Source organism: Hordeum vulgare, chromosome 5H (genome assembly GCF_904849725.1).
Source record: "Hordeum vulgare subsp. vulgare chromosome 5H, MorexV3_pseudomolecules_assembly, whole genome shotgun sequence".
Taxonomy (NCBI): Eukaryota; Viridiplantae; Streptophyta; class Magnoliopsida; order Poales; family Poaceae; genus Hordeum; species Hordeum vulgare.
In genome coordinates this window covers 504361238-504374819 of record NC_058522.1, presented here as the reverse complement: position 1 = coordinate 504374819, position 13582 = coordinate 504361238, and the positions used below count along the sequence as shown (strand labels likewise).

General features: G+C 40.4%; 1 long non-coding RNA gene across 1 annotated transcript; it reads right to left on the bottom strand.

Moving 5' to 3' along the window:
• Window positions 1–11091: 11091 nt before the first annotated feature.
• On the bottom strand, window positions 11092–13133 carry LOC123397993. Its single transcript, XR_006610056.1, has 4 exons — window positions 13043–13133; window positions 11599–12952; window positions 11332–11496; window positions 11092–11252 (listed from the first exon to the last, which is right to left on the bottom strand). It is a non-coding gene; the product is annotated as an uncharacterized LOC123397993 (long non-coding RNA).
• Window positions 13134–13582: the final 449 nt, after the last annotated feature.

Genomic DNA, 13582 nt, shown 5'->3' with positions numbered 1-13582 from the left:
AACACACAATATCCACCACACGATGCAAGACACATATGATGCATGAACGGTCTATTGCAAGGCATGACAATCACAACAATCAAACACTACACATTAAGTGAAGCTCGATATGCAACGAGTTGCATATCGACGAAACTCCACGTTTAATTATTTACTTCACTCCCGTTCAGGTATACGGCTATATTAAATGTTGTTAAACATGGCACGAGGGTGAAGCACAAATTAATCTACCTAGCTAGGCATTTTAAATGAGACCGGAAACGACATATAGCATCTCCGAAATGACCCCACGTGTTAAATCTTAATTCTGTTCAGATTTGTCCTAATCACATTTTAGGTTTGTTAAACGGCAAAAACAAAGTAGTTCACGTGATTCTACTCGTCGTTCTGCTCCATTTACATATATGGCTCATCTCCAACGGATCTACGGTTAAATAACTACGACCTAAACCGTCTTAACACGGCACGACACGCAAAACGAGGTAAACACAAAGGTTAATGGTTTTTATCATGCATGAGAGTTGGAAAATATTAATCTACACGCAATTCTACACGTTCTACATATATGACTTGTTGTGTTCCGACGCACGGTTTAAAAGATACGGCATTTTAAAATCATGCTATTTTTCTGAAATTAGCAAAAAAAAACCTGGAAATGAAGAAAAAAAAAATCGCAGGATGTAAAAACAAAATCTACAAAAGGCTGAATTGCACCATAGTGCGGCAGCCCAAGATTGGATCAGGCCCAAGTGCCCATGTATGCAAGATTTAAGGGGAAAAAAAATGAACTTACGCAAGGAAAATTAAAATTGGTCTAACTGGGATTCGATCACAGGACATCAATGTTGTGCCGGAGATTTGGCTGCGCTAGCCAACTGAGCTAGCATCCGCATAATGGTTGAACGAGTTCCAATACTAAGTAACCTACGTGTGCCAGGACGGATCTGGAAAGAAAAAGCAAAGATGCGGCCATGGCTGGACGAGCTCACTATGAGGCCATAGGAGAGGACGGCGAGTAGGGCACTGAACAAGTCAAGGCGGAGGTCCGTCGTGGCCGTGGAGGTCCATTCCGACCAGAACGGGGTGGAGCCGACCCACAACGACGGCGGAGCATGCTTGAGGTTGTCCATGGCGCGCAAGGGCGAGCTCGTGCCGGATCCGGCGGCCACGAGGTGACGCAGCTCCAGCAAGGCTCCGAACCGGCCGGATCCGGGCAACGACGACGCGGACAACCCTCAAGAATGGAGCTGCTACGAGGTCCATGGCAGCGACTTGGCTCGGGGCTTGGGGGGGGGGAAGCGCTGGGCATGGGGTCGGTCAACGGCGCGCTCCCGGCGAGCTTCGTTCCTGCTGGCCCTCATGCCTGTCGTTCGTGTCACGCAGAAACAGAGAGAGGGAGAGATGAGAAATTAGACAGAGAGAGAGAGAGGTCGAACAGAGGGAGATAAGAGAGAAGACACTGGGCATCAACTTGACCTGGTGCTGCTGATCGACGCGGCTGCACAACGCGCTCGGGGCATGAGCGAGCTCCATTGGCCGGCGCGCAAGACGAGGGACGCGGTGGGGGCACAGGAGAATTTTGGATCCGGGCAACTCGAGAGAATGGGTGGCGGCGGCGCTGGACAGGGGAGTTTCATCTGCTTAAATAGCTAGCGGAATTTCGAGCTTGATCCGGACCCTCTGATTTGATCGGACGATCGAGAATAAATAGGCGGAGGAGTTCAATTGCAAAACTGATGACGGTTTAGGGTAAAACGGGGTTGATCCGGATCCAACGGTTACGACCGCCGGGTTTGGGTTTCGGGAGGTCTTCGAACTAGGTTGCGCGTAGGGCCGGTGCACTGTGTAGAGTGACTAGGCGGAGATGAGAGGGAGAACGGGCACCCGGCAATGTAATTTTAAAACACCAAAAAACGTCCGACGATAGACCGAATACGGTGCCGCTACGGTCGACCGTTCGGATACCAGACGGACTCCGATCGCGACGAAATTCAACAGGCGACCTAGCTATAACTAAACACGACCGCATGCCAAGTTTCACCTCGATCAGAGAAAGTTTACAACACACTTTTAAAACAGGGTTTTGACGATGCCGCGGGCGCGTGCGTGTGCGGTCGGGCTCAGAACGGACAACGACGCGAACCGACAACTAACAACGGATGCAAGTTTTGAAAAAACTGGCGGCAATGGGATGCCGATGCAATGCTGATGATGCGCATGATGCGATGATGATGCGACAAATGAAAATACCCACACGACAAAAACGGAAAGAAAAGGGGAATCTTCTGGAACGTCGGCACCGGGCTGTCACAGCAGCTTGTGATGGACTAGTTGAAGCACCCCTGTAGGGTTAAATCTTTCGGAAAGTCGTGCCCGCGGTTATGTGGCAACGTGGAAACTTTGTTTAACATCCAGTTCTAGAAAACTTGAAGTAAACTTAACTAAAACTTGCCAACTGAGTGCGTAACCATGATTGTCTCTTTCGTGAGCTCCTTCTCCGATGGAGTACACAGTTGGGTTATGACTGACGTAAGTAGGTGTTCAGGATCATTCTTTTGATCATCAGTATAGTTCACGTCCGCTATGCGTAGTTCATCCCCCTCTTATTCTTATACTCGTAAGTTAGTCACCTCAAATAAATGCTTAGTCGCTTGCTGCAGCCTCACTACTTAACCTTACCTCATCCATTAATCTTTTCTAGTCTTGAAACCTTTGGAAATGAGATTGTTGAGTCCCATGTGGCTCACAGATTACTATAACACCAATTGCATTTCCAAAGGTGTTATTTGACGCGAGCGCATTGATTGCTCATATGGAGTTTCTTCTTCTTCTTCATCATCGATGTAGGATGGGTTCCAGGCCGGTAGCCTGGGATAGCAAGGATGGACGCCGTTCTTTTATCATTTGTTTTCGTCCGTAGACGAACCCTGCTCTTCTTCATGATGATTGTATGTATTGTACTGATGTGACTCTGATGTAGCTGTGGCGAGAGTAAGCCAATTTCATATACTCATCTTTTCAGTACATGTACTTGTAACGATATCCATTCTTGCAATATATGCATATCTATCCCTGTCGAGGCTCTCGCGCCAAAATAAGGATAGGACCGCATCTTGGGCGTTACAGTAGGTGACTCACTACGCCATCGATGCAGCCGACTGAAACACGCGTCGTTTGGAGAACGACCGCGACAGTTCTTGGGAAATAGAGACAGAAAAATACACATTGAGACAGAGAAGATACATATGACATGTGGGACCACATAGTTAGTGGGGGCAGAAAGTTATCCTGATCGGGATTGTTATCTTCCCAACCGGGCAAACCAGTTTCTACATGTCTAGGGTTGGGATTGACCGGGATCAGAAAGTGTATGGTGTCAATTACAGGGATAGAGAGGTTAGAGTTTGATTAAGACGAGCTGTATGAATTCAAGGTTTCAAACAGACTTTATGATGCAAAGCTTTTGCCTCCGTTTAAAAAAAACTTGTGTAATTTTTAAGGAGAGAGGACACCCGTCTCCTCGTCTATCACCACAGCTGGCACTTTTCAAATAATATATAGAAAAAAGTGCACCCATGCATGCATTGCTCCATGCATACATATTCGATCAACATATGTATTTACTCATGCGTTGTATTATAGTAAGCCGGTTGTTTGATTACGACTATTTTCTTTTGCTATCCATTAGGAAAATTGCAGTACAGAATCATGCACTACTACACTGATGCATCTCTTTACCGAACTAAAAATGTTGGAGCAGCAAACAACACCTAATCTCCACTCTCCACTGAATTCCAAGGCCTTGGTCCATCTGTGCAAACTGCTGCCACATCTAAATAGTGACCAGAATGAATCTGTCTTGGACGGTAAAACCTTTGGTCGTGACATTTGTCGCGGGAGCAATTTGAAGCACACCCTGCAAAACAACAAGTGTTGCCAAGAACATAACTAAACTATGGATGCCATCGTAGTTCTTCCGAATTTGGTGCTGCATCACAAGCTTAGCGTGCTTCCTGATCTTATCCCCTTCCCCTCGATTTGTCCGACCTTGCGATGACATCTCGCGTCATGGAATTAATATGGATCAACGCAAGGCTCAAAGAAGAGGAGTGTCACACCGTGTTTCCCACTGCTTCCCAGTCCCATCACAAACACACATGCCTTCCCAATCTCACAGAGAACCGTTCGACTGTGTAATACACCTTTCTAGTTTGTCTTGCAGAGAGAAAGTTCTCCCTCCCATGCTGTGTCAATAGGACCAATAGGATACGATCTTTGTTGTTGCCTAAGTGCTTCTAGAAGTGAAAATGCAAGCATGCATATGTGCATTGTGGCGTGAGTAGTACATTGATCGTGGTGATGGATTGTGGCGAGTTATGCCACTATATATGGTTGTGTAACGCTCAGTCCATGTATATACATGTGTGCCCCTAAATACATTGGTAGGTGGTAGAAACCTTTCAGGCATCAATCTATAAGATGACTCGACCTCAACCGGCCTAGCTGGCTAGCCAGTGTAAAACATGGCAATTCTCAACTTCTTGACTCATATTCAATGTATATATCCTAGAAAATCTGTCATTGTTTGTCTCCACACAGGCGATTCTTGGAAGCTTTGCTTAAATAAAAAATAGATTGACTAGTGTATGGATGATCATAGTGTGAAATGGACATGTGGTACCTGACAACTCCTTAGTATGACAAATCTTGCACAAAATCCTAGCAGTTTTTTGGTTCCACTTGTTTAGATTTCTTTATTTTATAGGAACTATATATGATAGCTGACCATACTTAATGCATGTGTAAATGGAACAAAGGGATAAAAAGGAGGGAAAACGCTAAATTTAATGGGTCCAACTATGTCACATCTAGATATGAGATAATACCTCACATCTAATTATGACATCATCCCATATCAGCAGGTAAATAAAGCCCATCTCTTGTCCGTTGTTTCTTTGTATTGATTTCGCGTCTCTCTCGTCAGCGTGAGTGCCCAGCCCACTTAGCACCCTGCTCATGGGTCTGGGCCATGATTCACCTCGTGGATCTTCGTTGGCCATATTTTACCACATGAAAAAAATCAGCATGCATGCATCAATCAAGTGTTTGTTTGGTAAATTTTAAAAATGATAAATATGACACACACGTATGCACTAGATGGACATTTTATAAACACATGATGAATATTGTATAAAACGTGATGAGAGATTTCAGCAGACAACCGAGAACCCTAACCGCCACTCGTCGTCTACCCTTTTGTCGCCACCAGGGCGCGACCCCGGGGAGGTTCTGATTGAGGTTGCACTGAGAAGGTGGTCGAGGGATACTATGGATGGTGAAGGTCATGAGAGCTTGAGTGAACCTTCTATAGGTGCTGCTTGGTGGCAGCATTGGTGAAGCCACTGGCGGAATGAGGGGTAAAACACGACAATCTTCAACGGCGGTTTGGCATGGCTAGGTCATCAGATAAAAAGGCATCGGTGCATGGTCCTAGACAGCGACGAGCTCCTCAGACCGGTCATGTGTGCAATACCGTTGGCAATTTGTTTAAGGTTTTCTTTAGGAAGTCTCTGTGTTTGGTTTGGGATGACGAGGCATGGTCCTAGACGGCGACGAGCTGTCTAGACCAAGTGTAGGAATAATATCCTCTCCGCCCTATCCCTATTCAGTGGGTGAACTTATTATTGGCGAAGGGCATGTGAAGTTATGTCTCCGACGGGTCTTTCGGGATCCGGCCAGTTTAGGTTTCTGATGGATTCATTTGGATCTGGCCGACTTTCATGGTCTTTGGAGTTTCTACATTATCTTATTGACATTTTCTTCTCTGGTGTGGTGATTAGCCTCGAAGATCACGCCTGCTGGGATCTCCTAGTCTGCATCGATGACTTTCTCACCACTGCTTCTACAAGTTACTGGCTTTAAAAACAAATCTGCTCGTGGATGTTGGAGGAAGAAGAATTTTGGCACTCCCATGAATTTGAATGTAATTTTATTTTTCTATGAGGGTTGTTTTGTAAAGATATGTGATACTTAGTATATGTTTGTAGGCTACGGATGCTACAAGTACTTTGTAATTAATCAGTAGCTACTATTTTATGCTTTTTAATACTAGCTTTCATCATACTATAAGATTATGAATGCCTAAAATCGTAATTAGAGAGAAAGAGTTCAAGTTAGTTCTCAGGGGCCAAAATTTATTTTGATAAAGAACATTTCATTCAATTGATAAATCAAGTTGATATGAGCATGTTAAAAAAAAGGTCCAGCCACCGCATAACATGATGCACACAACCAACATGTCCAACACAACAAAAAACAAATGATTGTCTACATCAATAATCACAAAGATCCGGCCTAAGGTGGTGTAAATAATATTCGAAGATTACAGTGTCATCTATGAAGGGGAAAAAGCTCTCTGGCCGCATGCTCCACGATAGACCAACGGACCATCGCGTACATGCATAAATAACCTTCCCAAGAGATGACACATATTTATTATTAAACACCACATCATTTCTGATAAACTACAATGCCCAACATAATGAAGCCGACATCACAAGAATATGTGGATGGAGTTGGTTGTCAATACCATGCAATCAACTATTAATATGTACTATATGTGGTGGGTAAAAAGTTGAAGCTACTTGAACAATGGCCAACACTCCAGGAGCAAATTCACACTAGAAAAAAAGGAGTGTTTAATAGACTCGTCATCTTGGCAAAAGACGCATATCTTTCAACCTTGCTAATTATGGCCTGCCAGGTTATCTTTAGTTAAGATCACCACTGTATACGAAAACCAGAGGGACATCTTCAATCAAAGAGGTATTTTGAGCTTCCACAATTTATTGTTATCAACTTAGACATTGGTTTGGGCCATTGCGCCGTACAAGGACTTACAAATTTCATGGAAACTCGTCCGGTTTGTTCGACAGCTGAATGTGTTCCACATGTGTAGCAATACATTCCACTCTGGTTGTCCGGCCCTAATAGGTTCTTATGAAAAGAAATATTAGGACTTCTTTGTCCGAAAACCTAAGCGACCGTGACAAACTTATGTATCCACCAATAGTTTGCTATAAACTGATCCGTCAAATTTTTGTGGGGAAATTTGTTGCATCCATACATTAAAAATTCTACATCAAATCATACACTAGGGTAAAATAGTTCAGACTATGTTGGCATTACGCCAACAATATATGCTAAGATAGATGGATCAAGATGGAACGTGTTTAACACCAACATCTATTTTGAACAAGGGCTTTATTTGACTACTATAGCTAGTTTTAAGAGACTAGGGATGTACAACATTTTGGTTCCACAGTTGACATCGACAAGGACACTCACATGTAGTGACTACTTTGAACGCAAGGTAAGAAAATGATGAAGTTTGATTTTCTAGTGAGTTCCGCGTCGATGCAACCCCCTCACTAATCTTTACCTATAATAATAAAGCACCCATCGCTTCTACACGCTCATTGTCGTGCATTTTTGTAAAAAAAAGTCCCTTGCACTTTTTGATAATTGAGCCCATAGTATTTGTTTAAGTGGATATAAGAAAAGTTCATGTTTTTTATGAATTAACCCCTAAATTTGTTAGAATCCAATCCACTCTCCTTTTTTCAGTATAGTCGCAGGATGTCCTCCAACGCGGAGCAAAAGACATGTGCACGCGAGGCGAGGAGGAGGTGTGGTAGTAGGTGGCAGGGCCGGTGCTCGGTGGACAGGTGAGCGCCCTTGCGTACGAGTGCGGACATTAGAGGTGGTTGAACGGCCTGACGTCAGGCAACGAAAAGAGAAGAAGGGGTGGCTACATGCGCAAGGTGGCGTGAGGGAGCCGCAGGTGGGCGATTGCTGCCATTGCCGGAGGCAACATCTTGGTCATGATTCCGCCTAATGACATTCTTTTTTCTTCATGTTGTGCGTCTTTTCTATTCATGTTTATTAGTTTATTCATTTTTTTTGTTTTTCTATTTCTATTTTCTTTGTCATTTTCTTAAAATTGTGAACGTCTAAAAATCCATGAGCATTTTTTTAAACCCATGAACATTTTTTTAAAATCACGAACCTTTTTTAAATCCAAACATTTCTTTTCAAATCTTTGACTTTTTTTAAATCTTAAAGTTTTCTTCAAATCCGTAAACTTTCTAAATTTTGCAATCTTTCCCGGAATTCATGAAATTACTGGCCAAAATCAAGAACTTTTCTCAATTTTGTTAACACTTTTCAAATTTCATGAACTTTTTTCATACTGATGAAAATGAAATGGCCTCCACTCATGAACTTGTTTTCATTTGCTTAAACTCGTCAGTTATTTTATAAAAATTGTACAGAAATATAAAAATTGATTCTTTCATAATTTCTCAGAATATCATTTTTTTCAGATTTCTGAATATTTTTCGAAAATAGTAACATTCTATAAAACTCTGAACAAACTATGTCAATGCGAATATTATTTTTCCAATTTTTTTTATTTTATCCTAAAAATGTGAACATTCTTTGAATTTTCGAACATTGATTAATAAAAATGGAAAGATAATAAATAGTATTTGTTTTAGTAAGGCTGAATATTTTCCGAATTTTTATAACATCTTCTAATAAATAATAAAAAATTAAAATTTCTGAACAATTTTGATGAATATTCAGACGAAAATTTTGAAATTATAAATATTTGCATTTATAGAAAGTAGGAATAAAACAATAAACAGAAAACAATAAAATGTCAAAGAAAACAAAAAAGGAAAGAAGAAAACAGAAAAAGGAAAATATGAGAGAACATAAAAAGAAAAAGAAAAAACGCTATTCAGGAAACCCCTAGAAGTATTCCCCAAACTAGAAAAAACTAGTTGGGAAGCTCGGTTTTCTAAATCCGGGGATGCTACTTTTAGGAAAAACATATTGCTGGTTTTTTGTTTGATTATATGTGAAATTTTCAAATTCATAAACTTTTTCCATATCCATAACCTTTTTCAAAATCCACAGGCACTTGGGCCGGCCTAACCAATTTTTCCTTTTGCCTTTTTTCTTGTTCTTCTTTTTTAATTAATTCATTTTTCTCAGTATTGAAATTTATCATTCTTTTTCAAATTTGCTTAAAATATTGAAGTAACAATTTTAAGTAACACTTTTAAATTATCATCTTTTAGAAATTCCCTCAATTATTTAGTAGATGCTTTAAATAAGCATATATTGTTTTTAATTTCATTGCTTTCTATTTATTAGTCATGTTAAAAACTTAATATAATTGTTTTAAGAGCCTACTTAAATTATGAATTTAAATACTTTTTCCTTCGAATTTGGCTTGGATGCCTACCATGGGCATGCCCACCTACTTACAAAAGTTATGGTCATTTCATGAATATTCAAAAAATATCATGTTCAATGTAGGGTGTGTGGGTAGGCTAGAAGGCTCCGTTAGAAAGCATCTTGTTTCTCAACAAGTGTCAAATGACCTCAATTTGTGTCGCAACTTGTATACGGTGTCGGAAATCATTAAAACCAACTATAGATGTCTACCATCGCATCCATCTGCATGCAAAAGTTGGGGTCAATTTTCTATAGCCAGGAAAACCACGAGTTGAAAGGAGTGTGCAAGACTAGGCTAGACTGATGCATTCGAGAATGTAATTTATACAATGTTTAATTCTTTTGTTTACAGCACTTATTACAATTATAATAAGCAGGTTACATAAAAGACACATTTTGTTGATTATTTGTCGAGAACGCAAAATAGTTCTTATGAAATCCATCATAAAACTGGATAGAAGCATAAATAAGTAGACCTGGGTCCTTGAATGATCCATCTATCCGCTATTCTGATACATAAATTTGATGTAGATAAAATTTTATAAGCGCACTTTTTGTATTTCCATAGACTCACACCACACAAAACAAGAATTTTTCAATATTTATGATTTCATATTCTTGTTACATATTTAAAAATTCTATCATTATCAATCAATATAAACATTTTCTATGTCCTAACCATTCTTGATTTTTTTCAACAATTTTAGATTTGCAAATTGTGTATGAAAATTTTACGTACTTGAACAGTTTTCCAAAAGATTTAAGAAATTCCAACAATTAATAAAATTGTGAACACAAGTTGCAAATCGTATATTTAAAAGTAAACTTAATCAATATTTTTGGAAACACACACATTACTGAAATTTGTGAACAAGAAAATTAAATTTTTTAACATTTGTAAAAATACCAGAACATTTTGTTAACATTGCAAACAATATTTGAAAAACAGAACATTTTTGGCATTCCAAGCAATATTTATATTTTTCAACAGGTTTAAAAAATAATAATAAGGTTAAAAACAATAAGAAAGTATTGACAAAAATGAAAAATAAAAGAAAAAATGCGTAAGCCTTGGCGCAGCTAAGCGACGTCGTCTCTCCCGTCGGGCGCCTGTTGGGATGGCCCAAGCGCTTGTTGATTTATAAAAAGTTCATTGATTTTGAAAAATCATGTTCACGGGTTTGAAGAAATTCTAAAACTTTCCAAAAAATGGATAAAAGTTGCAACAAATAGTTTGAAATATTGTAAAATATTCACAAACTTGAAAACTAATTCACAGTACGATTATATATTTTTTAGATATTCATGCAGTGAAAAAAGGGAAAGTAAAATGTAATATGTCCCCAACTTGATCTCTCAAACAGAACCTTTAGACTGTGTAATAAGCCTTTCTAGTTTGCGTTTTGTAGAGAAAATTCTCCCATAAAGTTCTCGCATGTTGAGCCAATAGGACCAATAGTATGCGATATTTGTTATTGCACAAGTGCCTCTAGAAAATGTAATCATGCAGATGTATGTGATGGTGGTGAGTAGTACACTGTCGTGCTGATGGACAGTGGCCAGTTATACCACTATATATGGTTACTAGTTGTTGGGGCGCGCCCAGGGCGCGCCATCTGAGGGGCATATGGGCGGTGCCAGGTGGATGAACGGCCTTTTTCACTTCCATTTTTTAATCTGATAGCAACACATGTACATGCAATTCTCGATTGACTTATTATATTGGAACATCATGCGAGGAAGAAACTGAAATGCCATGTCATCACATGCAAGCATCGACAGGAGTATTTTGCTGTTTGGCAACATAAGATATATCAATAGAAATGGCGTGGATGTCGGCCGCGGCGGCGACGGCAGGCCCTTGATGCTTCCGCGTGCTCGCCTCGTCCTCCATGCGCTTCATCACCCGATGCGCATAGCCGATGATTCACCACACCCTTGCCAGTCTATACATACAACACATCAAGGAGCGATCGAGCACACTATAACAGAAACATGTACATTCAGATGAGCTCCACGATCTACCGCATTAGCTCGCCGTCGTGGACAGCGATAACCCTCTTGAAACACGTCATCAACGGAGGCGAGGGAGATGTTGAGCTTGGTCTGGAGGTCCCTGATGGCAGCCATTGTCCTCTCGATGGCAAATGGCTTAGCACCGTTGGTGTCCTGGCTCCTCAGCTTCCCTGCCTGCAAATGTGTTCCACTTCATATCTTTGGCATGACTCGTTCTGAACTTCTAATGATTATATATAAATTCTGAAAGAAGCGAGTGTGCTCGACTGAACGTACCCTGACTTCAGGCTCTCCTTGTGACTCTGGAAGAGCTGGAATGGCTCCAGCGAAGCTTCATAGACGCCGACTTGCTCGTCGACGGCGTCACTCTAGACACCAACTGTCTATGTATAAGATAGCAATGATGAATGCTACAATCTACCTTCTACTTATATTCTGTAAATCAGTTTTCTCAAATCAGATGTCAAAAGCATTAGTCCTTAATTTTAGGCCTCTTCATTTTTTTTCAGAGCTTCCATAGGAAAGAGCCAACAATTAGGAACAAAAGGAAATACTGGTCAAGATAGGAAACCTGCCTCCGGTTCTTCTTTTGCTGGAAGGACTTTTCCTCGGCAAGCATCTGTAACACTGGTTATAATAATTTCAGTTCTCAAAGTTACATGTCGCCGCCATCAGTGATGAGGCATGTGTTAGGGAGCGAAGTTACCAACACGCTGATCAATAGAGCATTGTGTTATAATACACAAATACAACAAAATAAACAAATAAATGCAATAGCAGTATAGCGTGTTTTTCGAGAAACAGGAATGTGACATCACAAATTTTCAGCTTACAACAGAATACTTCGTGTTTCAGGCGTTTGAGTATGATCGCACAATTTAAATTAGCGAGTATCTAGTTCATATAAGATGTTAGAAGATATTACAAAGCTCATCTACTGCATTATCAAGAGGTTCAGATATAGCTGCACACCAAGAGAGAAGTTATTAGATAAATATTTTACATGGTGGCATAAGTATCTTGAACACCAAACATAAAGAAGAAAAGCCATGAGAACACCGTTTAGTTTTTGTACCTTCTTATCCAACAAACATTCCAATATGAAGCATTTGATTTCTACTCCATGGTCAAACTATAATCTTCCCTAGATAGAAATAGCAAGGGAGAAACAGATAACATGTGTTTTTAGTATTAGTGCAACCAAGTTACTCAGATAAACCAGCAAGTAATTCATCTTATCTCCACTCAGGCCAAATATCATACCAAACCAGCAAGTAATTCATCTTATCTCCCATCAGGTCAAATATCGTAACAAACCAGCAAGCAATGCATCTTGTAGTTACCTCGTACCCTTTGTTCTGACAAACTGAAGACTATCAGACACTTACATCTCCACCACACCAAACCGAATCAGAGAATGGATAGGCAAGGGCGCCAAACCTCCGAACACCCACTTATGAAAGGTCAGGTTGGTGTGGAAGAACTTGGGGTGCACACAGACCGACGCGGTTGTGCCGCGGTGTCTTCAACAGTCGGAGTTGTGCACCACGCTACCCTTGCACCCCCAGAGCACCGCCACCCGCAGCAACCGATTTAAAATGTTTTTATGTGCATGCGAGCATTGTCAACACTGTTCAAGGGCAGATGGAAACCATATATCAATAACCACATATGAAAGAAATCATGCAAGAAAAGCATTGATCAGGTCCAATTCAATAACCTGGAAGCTATCACAATCTACAAGATCTCCTAATGCAATTCTCTTCTCATAATCCACCATTGGACCATCTGTGGAACATCTGCACAGTTTGAGACAGTAATCAGGTTTATTCAAATGCCTTCAGCAGAAAATAAAAAGGGCTCCAAGCATAAAAGCGTAATGGAAAATGAAACCCTTAACCGGATCAGCCGATAACCAAATGAATTGGCATATGGAAGAGGCTTCAATATCATTGAATGAGAAGAATTATATGCTAAATTTATAAATAAGTGAGATGAATATTATAAATTAATTGGAGCTAAGTCTCCAACTTAGAGAAAAGTAGACGCAAGCTCCAAACCTATCCTATGAAAAAGACATCAAGCTAAGTAACTAAGCTAAAATTCTACCATTTCTCATCGCAAGTGCCAAACCTTTTAACATAATAGTCGGATGGTTTAGTTTTGCTTGGTCAGGTTTGCCTTTAAATCAATTTAACACTATAAAATGACCCAGAATAGTCTAATGCCCCAGAGACTTTTTCATTTGCTGGCAGTGGAA